Source organism: Anopheles nili, chromosome X (assembly GCF_943737925.1).
Source record: "Anopheles nili chromosome X, idAnoNiliSN_F5_01, whole genome shotgun sequence".
Lineage (NCBI taxonomy): Eukaryota > Metazoa > Arthropoda > Insecta > Diptera > Culicidae > Anopheles > Anopheles nili.
Window position 1 is genome coordinate 9,133,478 of NC_071293.1, and position 13,424 is coordinate 9,146,901.

A 13,424-nucleotide genomic window follows, 5' to 3' on the forward strand; every position below is an offset into this window, starting at 1 on the left:
TTTATAGATCTCTCTCTCTCTCTAGCTCTGCCTTCTATCCCATGCCCTACCTTCTCTCCCACAGTAGGCTTCCTCGCAACAATGCCTCATAGCCTAGCAGTAAGTATCACAAAAAATAATATGTATTCGGGAAGCGTAGCATGCGTTTTGCTGCACGAAAGGGCCACATATCGTTGCGGAAGGAAGTAGCGTTTTCCTTCTATTTTTTTTTTGCGATGGATATGCAACAATTGAGTAAAAATCACCATCGATCACGCAAATCGCTGTTCCTTGTTTTTCTGCTCTCTTTCCAGCGCTCTCTCTCTCTCTCTCTCTCTCGCTCTCTCTTTCTCTGTCAATTCCCGCCCAAGGATGCCATGGGTGTAAGGAAGCGCAGCGGCGCTCAAGACGAGGGTCGAAGCGTTTTAATTTTTTAGTGCGCTCTTTGGGCCAAGCCCTTTAGCAGTGACTGGGAAATGCCGAGTCACGCGCGCCCTTCGCGCTGTACGACGAGCCCTCACAAGGCTAACTTGGGCGCCGATGCCCTCCCCCCAAAGGGCAGTTACAAATACGACGATCGAGATGTGACCTGCTATAAATATATGCTACCTCTATTATTGTATCTATCCAAGTATAGAATAAAACAGTGACACAACTACAACAATTCTGCATCGACTACGAACGAAATGCTGAACGTGGGTATATGAAGAATTTTCTCTTGATTGTTTTCATATTCTTTTTTCTTTTCCTAGTAATCGGAGATGGAATTTGTTCGTCTGCCGTTTATTTTTTTTGTTGGTTGTTTTGATTTCTATTTTGTACGTGCAATATGTAGAAGTGCTCGATCATTTGCAAAAACGGGGTAAAAATTGGACACACGTACTCGTGTTAGTTGAGCCAAAGCCGGATTGTGGGTGTGGCTGTTAAGGGGGTCAATGGTATAGGTAACGCCCGCGTAGGTCATATACGTTCGCCTACACACCTTTGAGAAGCCGTTTCCTTCGCCCTCACCCCAGACACCGGCCATCCATTGGCTACCGGTGCGATGTAAAAGTGTTGATTTCTATGTTAATTTCATTATATATTTTTCATGTAAAAAATATTCAAAAAATGAACGTCATTTTCCATAAGATAAGGTTGCCAAACGTGCTGTTTGGTGCACCGTTAAAAGGGAGTGTGTGGGCGTTCATAGTTTTCCATATCCTTTCCCTTTGCGAGCCGCGGTTTTTTTTCCCCTGGGGCACTGGGCGAACAGGGTGGCGAGCTTTTCCACGCGAGCACCCAAGGCAGGAATGGTGACGCTTGTACATCCGCAAGCAGTTCGTATCAAATCCATGACAAAGTCGGTAGTAGCCAACAACGATCCCTACCCAATGGTGTAATTTTGTTTGCCGTTCAGGTTTTAGTGATGATTCCATAAGAAAGTGACACCGTTTACGCGTGTACTAACGTTTCGTAAATGGCATAGTATGCAGACACTGTCGATAGGTGTTACCGTAGCTAGTACAATCCTTGCTCTCTGCTCTTCTTCCTTCAACTGGCGCGTTTCACTCACTACTGAGCCCGATCTTCAGGGATTTAGCCCTGCACCACTGACATATCGACATAGTTATGTATTTTTTTCGTTTTAGTGTTTTTGGACCCATTACATTTAGAAACACATCAACATCCAAACCCACCAGCCGTTGGGTAGATGAGCTGTAAACATGACGAAGATTTCCTACTTCCTAGCCATCCACTCACGTTACTTCTCTTAAATCCGCTGCCTGCCGTAGTTAGTTGCTTTTTAGGTGTGATGTCTTTCGTCTTCCAAGTAATTAGCGACATCGTGAGTTTCTAGGAGTACGCGATCACTCTTGAACTCCGAAACACACCGGAAGAGATGTCTCACTATTGGCCTTTCAGCACTACGTTTTTCACTAGGACTACGGCGAGCAGAGTCCAACTCAAGTACGCTGGTGTTCGTAACGTACGCGAACCGAGCTAATATCTCCAGGGGCTTCCTTGTAAAGGTTCAACGTTCGTCAAAAGTCACGTCTGTACGCTAATTCCGGTCCCTGGGTGTTCGGGATTTTGCGGTAATAAACCACAGACCACCCTGCTCGGTTCTCTCTCTCTCTCTCTCTCTCTCATCCCTTTCGGCTTGCTGTCAATCCTAAACCTTTTGTTTCCATTAAAACATCCACTGTTAGCGCATATAGCGCGTACACACACACATAAAGCAATAGACATCTGACATGCCAGCGTGCTGGGAACATCGTTGGAAAAAAAGGGGACCTAGAAGGCTGAGCAAATCAGTTCTCCTTTACGAAACCATTGGGATCTCTTAGACCAGGAATATTTTGAAAATTATTAAAAATACAATATAGTAAGGTTCGTTTAAATTGTTTGAATCATCACATAGTTACACGTTGAAGGTTTGAAGGTTCAACCATTAGTTTGGAGTCGTTTTAACAGGTTTGCAGTCTCAGAACTTCGCAGCACATGCCGGGATGGTGAGTAAAGGTCGTTGGTGTGCATCGTGGGTGGTTTGATTTTTTTGTATTCGTGTGTGTGTCAGAGTGCCTATGTGTTCGTGTAGAAAGAGCCATGGCGACAAGCGTGCGATCGGACTAACAGGTCCGTTTCGGGACGATCCTCTAGACATCGGGAGAGGGTTTAGGACATTCAGAGATCTGTAGCCTTTGCATCAAATGGAAAATACCTAAATTTAACTGTTCCAAGAAGACAGGAAGAAAGCTTGGACTGATTATGGGTTGTAAACGCAAGGACAAAACGAGAAAAACCTGGAAAAGGACAACAGGGATGCAGATGTGTGGGGTTATGATGAGTGAGGCAATCAATCGGACCACGTCACCAGTCGCTGGAAATGGGGTGGTTCTACTGAGCGGCTTTCTATGTTGCTATTATTAAGACTAGAGAACCTCGAAACTCAGGTCCTCGGGCCGTAGAAGGCCGCTTGAGGTCCCGGTCTCTCGAGTTCTGCGTATGAGCTATCGCTTGTATTCCTCAAGTGAAGTATTCTACATATGTTCGTGGTTCCTGATGCCACCACGCCAGGTCTCGCCCGAAAGCGGTCGCTGGGTGGTGTATGCATGCTACTGTCAGGCAAGTTAGCATAAGATTTTTGTGGTAGTTTAGAATTCTTACGTCTGCTTCCATAATAAGGTGCGGCTACGATGAAAAACGGAAACCTCGCACGGTCGGCTATGTACACCAGGTGGCCGTCCCGGTCGTCCCTTGCACACTCTCATCCTCACATCCAATTCGCGTTCGTCCTGTCACCGTGCATACATGTACTCGCTTCCCTACTAAGACTAACTGGTTCAGTTTAATTAAACTTTACACATTTACGACATAAACTAGTGGACAGATACTTGGCAATCGATTGTCATTAGCGGTTCTTAGCTGTCTTCTCGCGACGTCAGTGTCCCGGGAGTGGGACGGGTTTTCTGAGACAAAAGAGGATATATCGGTAGAGGTTTTCTTTTTTTTTTCGTTTTTTGGAACGCGGGTGAGACGATCGAGAGTTTTCCGTTAAGCCCCGCGGGTACGCCGCGGGTAAAGGTACGTGGTTTAGGTCGATTTTGAGTCGCGTGCCCCAAACCCTAAGGGGGAGGTTCCGCGTGGCACGTCTGTTAGGCATTATTTGTATCGACTTGGTGTTATCGTTTACCGCATCATTGGCACGCGCGCGCACGCACACGCACGCGGGAGCGAGTGGGGAAGTGGGCGAAGGAGTATGGGAGGGGGTGGAGATCAAGGATCTTTCCCATTTTTTCCCCACCATCATTGGTGATCCTTGTTTTTTTTTTGGTTAGGACGGGAAAGGCGATATGCCACGCGCGCAACCGGATGCTTCTTACACGCTAAGACACTCAAAAACAGCGAAGGCACCAGGGGAAAAAGGGATGGGAGGCAAGAGAGAACGTGTTATATACATCCACACACACACACACACACACACACACACACACGCGCGCTCTCTCACACACGCATTCACATACACAATCATGGAGGCGGGCGCTGGGAATGGGCGGGTTGCAACACGTACTACTACCAACGCGATGGGAAGAAAGTGTACGAGCCGACGGTCGAGTCCTGTGCTCCCGTGTGGCCCCCCTTTTTGGTCCGACTAAGGCTAACAAAAGGGCACTAAGGGCAACGCATACGGGAGGCTGACGGCGAAACCAAGTCCATCTTTGGGTTGGGTCTGCAACATGGTTCGCTGGTTTGAGATAATTTTGGGATGGTCCGAATTGAGCCTGATCAGGGTCATGTCAGGGAGCTTGGGCTGCCGGATGGTGGGCCGGAGGTGCGAGAGGGCTAGGAGGGATGCGCCAATTCAGTTAGGGCAGCGAAGATCGAACCAAACAAACCCCGGAAATACAATGGCTAGTTTTATTTCAAACCATGCGCACGTGCTCGAAACTGGCCGCTGGACGTGTATTGCGTGAACGTGTTGTTGTGTGTGAATGTGCGTGCGTGTACATGGGTGTCAGTATTCCCTTGTTCGCCGAGTTTCGATTCTCCTGCTGCCGTTTTTTTTTTGCTTCGATTTTAAATTTAGTTGTAAAAAACATGCTATAAAATTTAGAATACCGCTAGAAGTCTCGCAATCGTGGATCACTTGGGGCAGGGAAGGTTCGATTTTTGCTTCATTTTGTTACTCGATTTAATTTGTCTCTCTCTCTCTCTCGCTCTCGCTCTCGCTCTCGTGATGACTGACGGTGTTTTCTTCTCCTTTTTTGTTTAGGAAAAATTTTGATACAATTTTGAATGCCGAAAATACGTTTGCATAAAAAGTCCAGGGGCACACAGACTTTCTATCAAATTATTTCCCATAATGCGTTCTCCCACACATACACCACTCACACACACACACGCTACTAGCCTTAGATCTAAGTGTGAATTCTAACTACTCGCAGTGACACGGAGAATGCGTACCGATTTTTTGTTTGTTGTTGCCGTAACCATCCACAGGATCGGAGGATTCGCTTTCCGCATCCTTAGCCCAGCGCGATCGGTGAATGAGCCATCGGTCGCCATTTTGTCGCAATATGGCGTCGAACACGCGATCGGACACTTTGGCGGCATAATCATACAGTCGGTGGCGTACGGTTCGAGATTTAATTCGTTCGATTGCTCGCTAAAACACATCGTGTGCCACCAGCTATCAAACAGCTGGTCCAGCTGGTGCGGCACGTGCACGAAGGATTGGCACGAAAACGGCACCATGCATTCACTCTCGCTCTCACGCTCTCTTTCGTGCTTGCTCGCTCGCACTCGTGCACTTTTGCGCTGCAACACATCAGACGCAACAGCGCGCATTTTCCCAAACACAGCCACGTCGGTGTGGAGACACACCACATTTAGACAACCTAACGAAGTGTGCGGATTCGGCGTTCGCTCGAACGTCCGCACAGCTAGCTACGCATGTACAGTCCACGTCCACTAACACACGTACAAACACACACACACACACACACACTTACGCACATGTAGATACGTCGACAAGAACACGACAGCCATCACTAGCCGGGTGTGAAATGCTGCATGCGGTATGTACATCCCTCCCAAGGGCAGCTCGAGCGCGTCCTTTTCGTTCGTCCTTTGGGGGACGTCCTGTAGAAGATCGCGCGCGTGATCGGCAGTTGGGGCAACCTTGGATTTTTTTTTATTTTATTTTTGCATGCGTCTAACACGGAACAGCGAAACACGTACGGTGATGGAGCCCGGAGTACAGCCAAGGGTGGGTTTGGTCGATTCTTGCAACCGCATCCCTCCCGCAAGGTGCGCAGGGGAAGGTTGGTGGTTGGGGGGAGGGGAGGGAGGGTTGTTGGGGGTGCTACTTGGTTGCAGGTACTTTGGACGAATGTACTCTCACTCTCGACCCGCTGCATCACACGGAGGCTGAGGTCGAGATTTTTGGAGCCGAAACGAGAGGTGGTTGGGAGGAGCGGGGGAGGAGGTTCCTCGGGGAAGTGATACCCCCCCCCCCCTCCCCCCTCACTTCCACACGATCGCATCTGGACTGGGGCGCACGAGGGCTGCTCCACGTTCCACTTAGCGTAATAATTGACATGATTCGTCTCGACTCATCCTCGAGGAGGCACGCTCCTGTCCGCCTAGCGATCTGTTCCGGGAGTTTCGGGCGTGGAGAGGAGAAGAGGGCGGGTTTGGGTTAGCAAAGGGTTGGGTAAAAAACCCGGAAGGAGCGAGCTGATGGTTCGGTAATGCCCAAGCGGTTCCAAAAGCAAGAATAAAGAGTTCGATTGGGAGCGCGAGGTTGCAAAAAAGGATGTTTGAGGAAAATGAAGCAAATGGCACTGGGGTGGAAAAAGAAAACCAAAAGTCCGCCTTGCGCGTAGTTTTGCTAACGCATCGTCATCAATCAATCTTTTCCTGGGTCGCAGAAAAGGGTGCGCTTTTCGAGGCGTTCAACAGATACTGAGTGGGAGAAAATGCTGGAAAACGTGATCCAATATAAATCCCATGACCATTATTGGTTTGCTGACGATGGAACTATAAATGCATTCTCAGCCAAGCAACGATGCCGTTAATTCCAGCAAGTCAAGTACTTTTTATATCTGGTGCTGTCAGGCGAGGAGATTGTTTCAGTGTCATGATTTGGGCGTTCGCAACAACGAATCCAGCATAATCAGCGTTGTTAACGTTAGCATACGAAGACGTCAAAATGACACGTAGAAATCATTGGGAATTTTAGCAACATGGCCACCGATGGCAACTTCGAGTAACTGCCTGCAATGTGGCTATTCGAAAGCTGTTTGTAACTGCTTGTGAGTTTTTAGATTCACTTCACGCTCAAATTCTTGATAGAAAATGATGATGATAGAAAAATGAGATTGAGCAAGCCAAAAGTAAGGTCGTTATTGTTATGAGATGTAGTGAGATTCACAGACTTTTATAGGCTTAGAGACAATACACCTCTCGATTAGATCAGTCCCGAAACAAGAGCCCAGAACCGAAACATCTTATCCGCCATGGCTCCCTCATCCACATTCGTCGAAGGTTAAGTGTGTAGGTGCACGATATAGAAGCATGTGTAAAAGTATGCAGCATTTTGAACACTGTTGCAAGTTTGACAGATCGTGTTGTTGGCGTGTATGCATGTTTCGTTGACTTGATTGATAAATTGATGAAATATCCTATCGAGACGAACAAAATGCGGCCTTTTTTTAAATCGTTTTTAAAAACTATGCTTTGACTAGAACTCGAACTATCAACGAGGAATTGTAATCTCGATGATCCCGCTCGCTCACATGTATAAGTATGTATATGCATTTATAAGTATATATCATCATCTAAGAAGAATTCATTAGCCCCATGTGCAGGGCGGCATTAAACCTAGCTTCAGTTCTCAGCCCGCGAAGGGTAACCTGGTGTGATACCGTCGATCGACCGCTGTCTCAGCCCGGATCCTGTTCTGATTCCGTTCGAAAAAGATCATCCCCACTCACGTCCTTCCCAGGCAGGTGATTGCCGGCGCGATATCCGTACGCTCTCGAGCGTTAGTCTGCAGCCCTCTACGCTGTTCTGACTCGCTGTCTTAGATACTTCGATCTGTCTGTTTTGTTCTCTCTACTCCTCAAAGCAGGTACCGGTGACTTAACGGTATCGCGCTACTACATCGTCCATGTTATGTTCTGGTAATAATGTGTACGTGTTGTGTAGTGTATATGTGTATGTGTTTTGAGGTCTATTCCGGAACTGGAATGATGGGAGGGGTGAGGAGTCGTCGGGAGAGGACAAAAAGCGGGTTCTTGGGACTAAGAAGGTATAGAGGAGTATATGAGTGTAGTGGACATTGGATGTGCATTGCGCTTGAAGAAACCTATACTATTTTTCATTATGGGTGCTAGATTTGAAGGCATGCTCCTAGTAGCTACATCCCATATGTCACAGTCGCTATTTCAATGATACTAGTAAAATATATTCGTTCCCCAGCATCTATGTGGAACGGGGTTGGTTAGCTCGATTTCTGTATGTTTATATGAATGCAAGGCGCCTCAAGGTAGCAGTGGTCGCTTATACATGCCCATTGGCCGTCGATCATGAGCCACATAAGGACATCGGTTCGTTGGACAATGTTGCGAAATAGATGACGTAGCCTCGAAGGAATATAAATATGTATATGGCCTAAATTCATCTGTACTCATGTACTGCAATATCCTTATAGCGCAGTTATTAGGTTATAGTCAATCACGTTCTAATTCGTTTTTTTCTTCGTCAATTACTTCTGGCTTATACTTTCATTCTTCTCTCCTCTCAGTTGCTCATCGCGCACTGGCCAGGATACGCAGACAAAATTGAGCAGATCTTCACATTTAGTAGCTTTGCATTCCAGCTCGACATAAATCGGTCGACCGTATCGCAATGGTACGCTTCGTAACGGTCACTGTGCTGCTGGTACGAGCTTCGCTGGTACGAGAGTGGCAGCTTTATATAAAAGAGGAACCTGTGGGTAGGCTACCCTCACCACTGCCTGCGCCTACATGACCACCCGCCCTAGATGTTGTTGCTTCGGAAGTCGATCAGCTGGAACTGCTCTTGATCTAGAGGCGGCGAGAAACAGGTATTTGGTCGTTGAAAGCTTGCACCAATACACCAACAAGCACAGAGTGGAATGCCCAAAACTACTAAAAACCCTACCATTACTCACTTTCCAGGTAGAACGCCAACTCGAAGTCGTCCGCGTTCGACGCCAGCATGCGCGCTGTCCGACCGTTGTTGTCCTGTATGTTGAGATTGGCACCACCGGCGACGAGCATATAGCAGATACTGCGCTGCCGTCCACCTGCCGCCTTGTGGAGCGCCGTCTGTCCCCTATAGGCCAGCAGTAGATGGTGAGGTCCGAGGAGTAGTACGGTCACGGAGCGTCGCATACTTACGATTCGTTGTCTATCATGTTGATGATGGAGCTGGGTGCGTAGGAAATGAGATACCGCACAATGTCCTTGTGGCCGCAGCGGGCACCGTGATGAAGAGCGGTTTGCCCAGTGGAGTCGATGGAAAGGAGAGAGTAGCCTTGCAGGTGGAGATCCTTTAGCTGCGTTCGCGATGGTAAGCGGGGTGGGACAAAAGAGAAAACAAAATGGCTCCTGTTAGTGACTGAACCTACTGTCGAGCTTTGATGAGGCTATAATCCCAGCTGGCTTGGAACGGTCTGGAGCGCACAATCGCCGGTTCGTTCCCGTTCTCGCCACATCAAAGACCGGATGCACTGGAGCCACGCGTACATACAACTGCAAACTCAGCATCTCAGCTAAGGCAGAAATAAAGGGACGTCACAAAAATAAAGCCAACCAAGCAGACCTGATTTCGGTTGCAGCAAACCGACCGGAAATCGCAGTGCTGGTCGACAAGACAACACCGGCATTACGAAGCCCCCGAAGTCCGCGAGAAAACAAAATGGCGATGGGAGTCACTGGAGCACGCAGCTACTCCAGCGCTTCTGCACTTACCATGACCAAATCACCTGTTTTTGCCGCTTTAATTACGGCGTCCGTTGTTTTCTCCAGCAAATTGCTAGAACATCCCAACCAAGTGGCAGACGAAGGAAAGTGTGCCGATAAGCCGAACGAATGGTGAGAGCAATGCAGCGAAACCGAAGCCCCGAAGCGATAGGCGTAAACGAGTTGGCCGAGGTGAAAGCGTGAATTCGGGTGAAATTGTACGCACAGCAGTTGGGCAGAAGAAGGCGAACAATCCGCATCAAGGTACGCATCCGTTCGCCGTAAAGTCGTGGAGTCCGATGATAGCGAACGAGTGGTGCGAACGTAGTGGTGTTAAAATGAAACAAAAACAAAACAATATTAACACAGTCTGTCAGATGGTCAACTACTACAAGCAAGCAAGCGATAACACGACGCCATAGCAGCGCCACTTATCCTAGCGGCATACGAAACCCCGGAAGTGGAGCTGTCAAACGCGAAAAGGACGACTACGGACCCGGTGACGTTGAACTGTTGTGATGCTGCATGCCGGGGGCTTGGAATCAGTAGAAAATTGGCTGTGACACGACCGTTGAGATTTGAACCATGTTGACAGGGCACAGAAATGGACCTGACCGACTGCAAGACACGCAGCGGAACAAGGAGAAATGGCCTGCGAGGGCTCGTTTGGGACTTAGATGTCCTCTACGTTGCTATACACTGTTGAACGTTTGACGTTGCTAATGGAATATCTGGAAATTTGTAGCAACAATCTCAAGGAGCTACCCAATCGCTGTACGATGCCAGCCAACGGTCGCAAACTAGTGGTAATAAATTGAATTATGCCGCTGCATACGAGAACAAAAGCCTTACTTCGCTAAAATCATCTTATAAGCTCTTATTTGCTAACCTGATTCTTACACAATCTATTATTATTTATTCAACGCGCTGCCGATTCCTTTCTAGCTCCTTAATATTCATCTCTTGTAGCCTACCCTTTTCTATCTTTTCATTATTCATCCTTTAACCTTTACCCATCCTCTCGGTGCTGCCCAAACCCTCACCCTCCCTTCCCGAATAACCCGCAAAGCCGCAATTTACAAGAACGGAACAATATGTGAAAGAGAAATGATTTTGTGCCTTGCAGTTTTAAAAGTGTTTGATAGAAATTTTTTGCTCGCTCAAATTTTGTCGGCAAGTTTGCGCCGATTTGACCAATTCAAATTGCAAAGTTCTAATTCAGCAAAACCGAATCGGAGAGGCTCTCTTTGACATTGGAGTACAGGAGGTTGGGTTTGATTTCAGGGTACATGCAACCGAATTGACAACCACGACACCGACGGTGGCTTTGCGGGGCAAAAAAGAACCATAAAAGCTCCCTTGCAGAACACAAATTTAATGAACAAACAAAACAGCACCAACACATAAAGTAATGCAGAGTAATAAGACACGTAAACACATGTTAACATCAAACACTGGTTGTAGCGGACACGAAACGAAACGTTGTTGGTGGTGTTAGTGCGTGTGAGGTGTGTAAAAAGATGGTTCAATTAACCTTTCGTCATATTTCGACGACGGCTGGAAGCGGCTCGCCGGAAGCCGGCGGCCGGAAGTGCCGCCTTGGCCAGCGGGGGGCTGTGCCCCGTGCACCTGTGTGGAGGAGGGAACCCGCGATGTGGAGGATGACCGTGGTGGGGGTGTCGGGCGGTAGGTTGAGCTTTTGACTATCGGTGGCAAGAGGACCTCTTCGAAATCGCTGCAATTCGAATGAAATGGTCAAAGGAACAACGGCCGAAAAAAAGCAGAGAAAGAGATAAAGAGAAAAAGAAAGAAAGAAAAAAAGAAAGAGAACTCCATAAGAATCGCCATTCGGGGGCGTCTGCCAAAGGGTTTGGGTGGTGTTTCTTGTTTTCGAGTTTTGAAATCGATTTATAGGTTAGGTTTTTCGCAGGCGAGTTTGTTCTAGCACCTATAACACTGAGTTTCCACCGAAGCACATCAATGCACACAGCGATGAAATGTACAAAACACGGACCATTGAAGTATCAATGGCACGGACGTAAATACGCAAACAACAAAAAAAGAAAATACGAAAATGAGAAAAGAGAGAACGAACAAAAAATGGTTGGAAATCGACAGAGCACAACAAAAAAACAGAAAACTCACGAGAAAGATTAGACGAAAAAAAAACGCATAACAACAGCACAGTGGCAAACAAAAAAAGGTGGTACATCGTATAACGGTATTATAAACTGCATCCGTTCGAGCCGGGATTTGTGGCCAGGCGCTCGATCGATCTAATTGCATGATAATGCCTTTGCATGGATTAATTTATTCATGGATTTTGGGGAGGTGTAGTTTTTAGAGTTTATGCAATAATTTCCAGTTTGATATGCCAATCATAACAAAACAAAATTCCACTAACCAATGGGGTGAGAGAGTGAGAGATATAGAGAAGCCAATCGAGCAGAGCGGATATTTTAGATCGATCCTAGCGTAACCGTTTCCGGCAGCGAACCGGAAGCTCGCCTTAGGATATTGTCGAGCATTCCGGGGCTTCTTCCCCTCCATGTAACGACGTGTGTCTCCGTTCCGTGATGCCGTCCGCAGCCGCTTTCTGAAATGTACATGCGATTCTTTATACAGGTTCCTGCCGATTGCTGGTTCAAGGTACGCGGGCGAGCTTCAGGGTCATCCGCGGTTTTTTGGAATCTTCCGATAGTATGCCCTGACATAATTAAAAAAGTTTTCCAATGTTCTATTAATTCTAATTGCCTCGATGGGAAATGTTAAGTGGCCGCGTTTTGGATAAATTGGACACGATAGAATTTGATTTATGTTTTAGAAGCTTTAGCAAACGAAAAGTTGACAAAACTAGGCCCGAAAGTATCAAATGAGCAACTATAAATATACAAGGATCTAAATAGTTGCTTTGAGTAGCTCGTACATTTTGTAAATATAATAATTCAAAATTTACAAAAACTTAAAATGAAAAAATATAGCCTATATTATAGAAATATAATTAATAGTTATAATTACAAAATTATAGAAATTATAATTTATAAGCGATAAATTTATATTTCTAAATCAAATTCTACATATTGCAAATCATTTGATGTTGTTTTCGGGGGTGATTAAAGCTCACCTGGTAATGTGTAAAATAAATTAGAAAAAGTCTCCATTAATTCTGAATCCCCATTTACAATTTATCCATCCAACTTGTCAAAAGATTTGAAGTAATTAAAAAAAACATTTCTAAAAAATAGTTGTTATTCGCAGCCGAAAAAAATTGACTAGCTGTCCCTTGAAAATATGATGTTTGTTAATAATATAATGAAACAAAGAAAATTGAACAAAAACGAATTCTTGTCTAAAGCGTGGTCTAAAAATATATCAGATAAATAGAAATAAAATAAAAAATGCCCATAAACAAAGATAATTTGTTAACGTTAATAATAAATTAAAAACATAAAATAAAACAAAAATTCAGGTATAGTTGCGTCATCCAATCATAGTTACTTATGTATTTATTATTCAACATTTATTATAAACTGTGCATTTACCGTGAAAAAAGAGCAAGTTCATTACCTACTGTTTCGTAAGCCGTTCTGATCAAACTTGGTTAACCATGTATTATCAATCTGTCTATACATTTAATTGTCGTTTTTTTTTTCGTTTTTATTTTTTTTTAACATTTTTCAGTTCTTAATTATTATCATGTGCAATATAAACTCAAGGTGCATCAATACACCAGAAAATCAAGAAACTGTTTGAGATTGAATGATTTGTAAGAGTATGTGTACCTATTTCATTAGTACATGCTTCGAGCGTAAAATAATATTTTAAACCCATCTGATGGATCGTGATTCGAAACTTGTAAAGCAAAACTATATAAATGTGCTGAGATTATCTTATTGCCAGAATCATTTTCTAAATGAAATTGAAAGTTTTTAATATCCTTAATCTTTTTATAAGGTGCAGCCTTGTCTT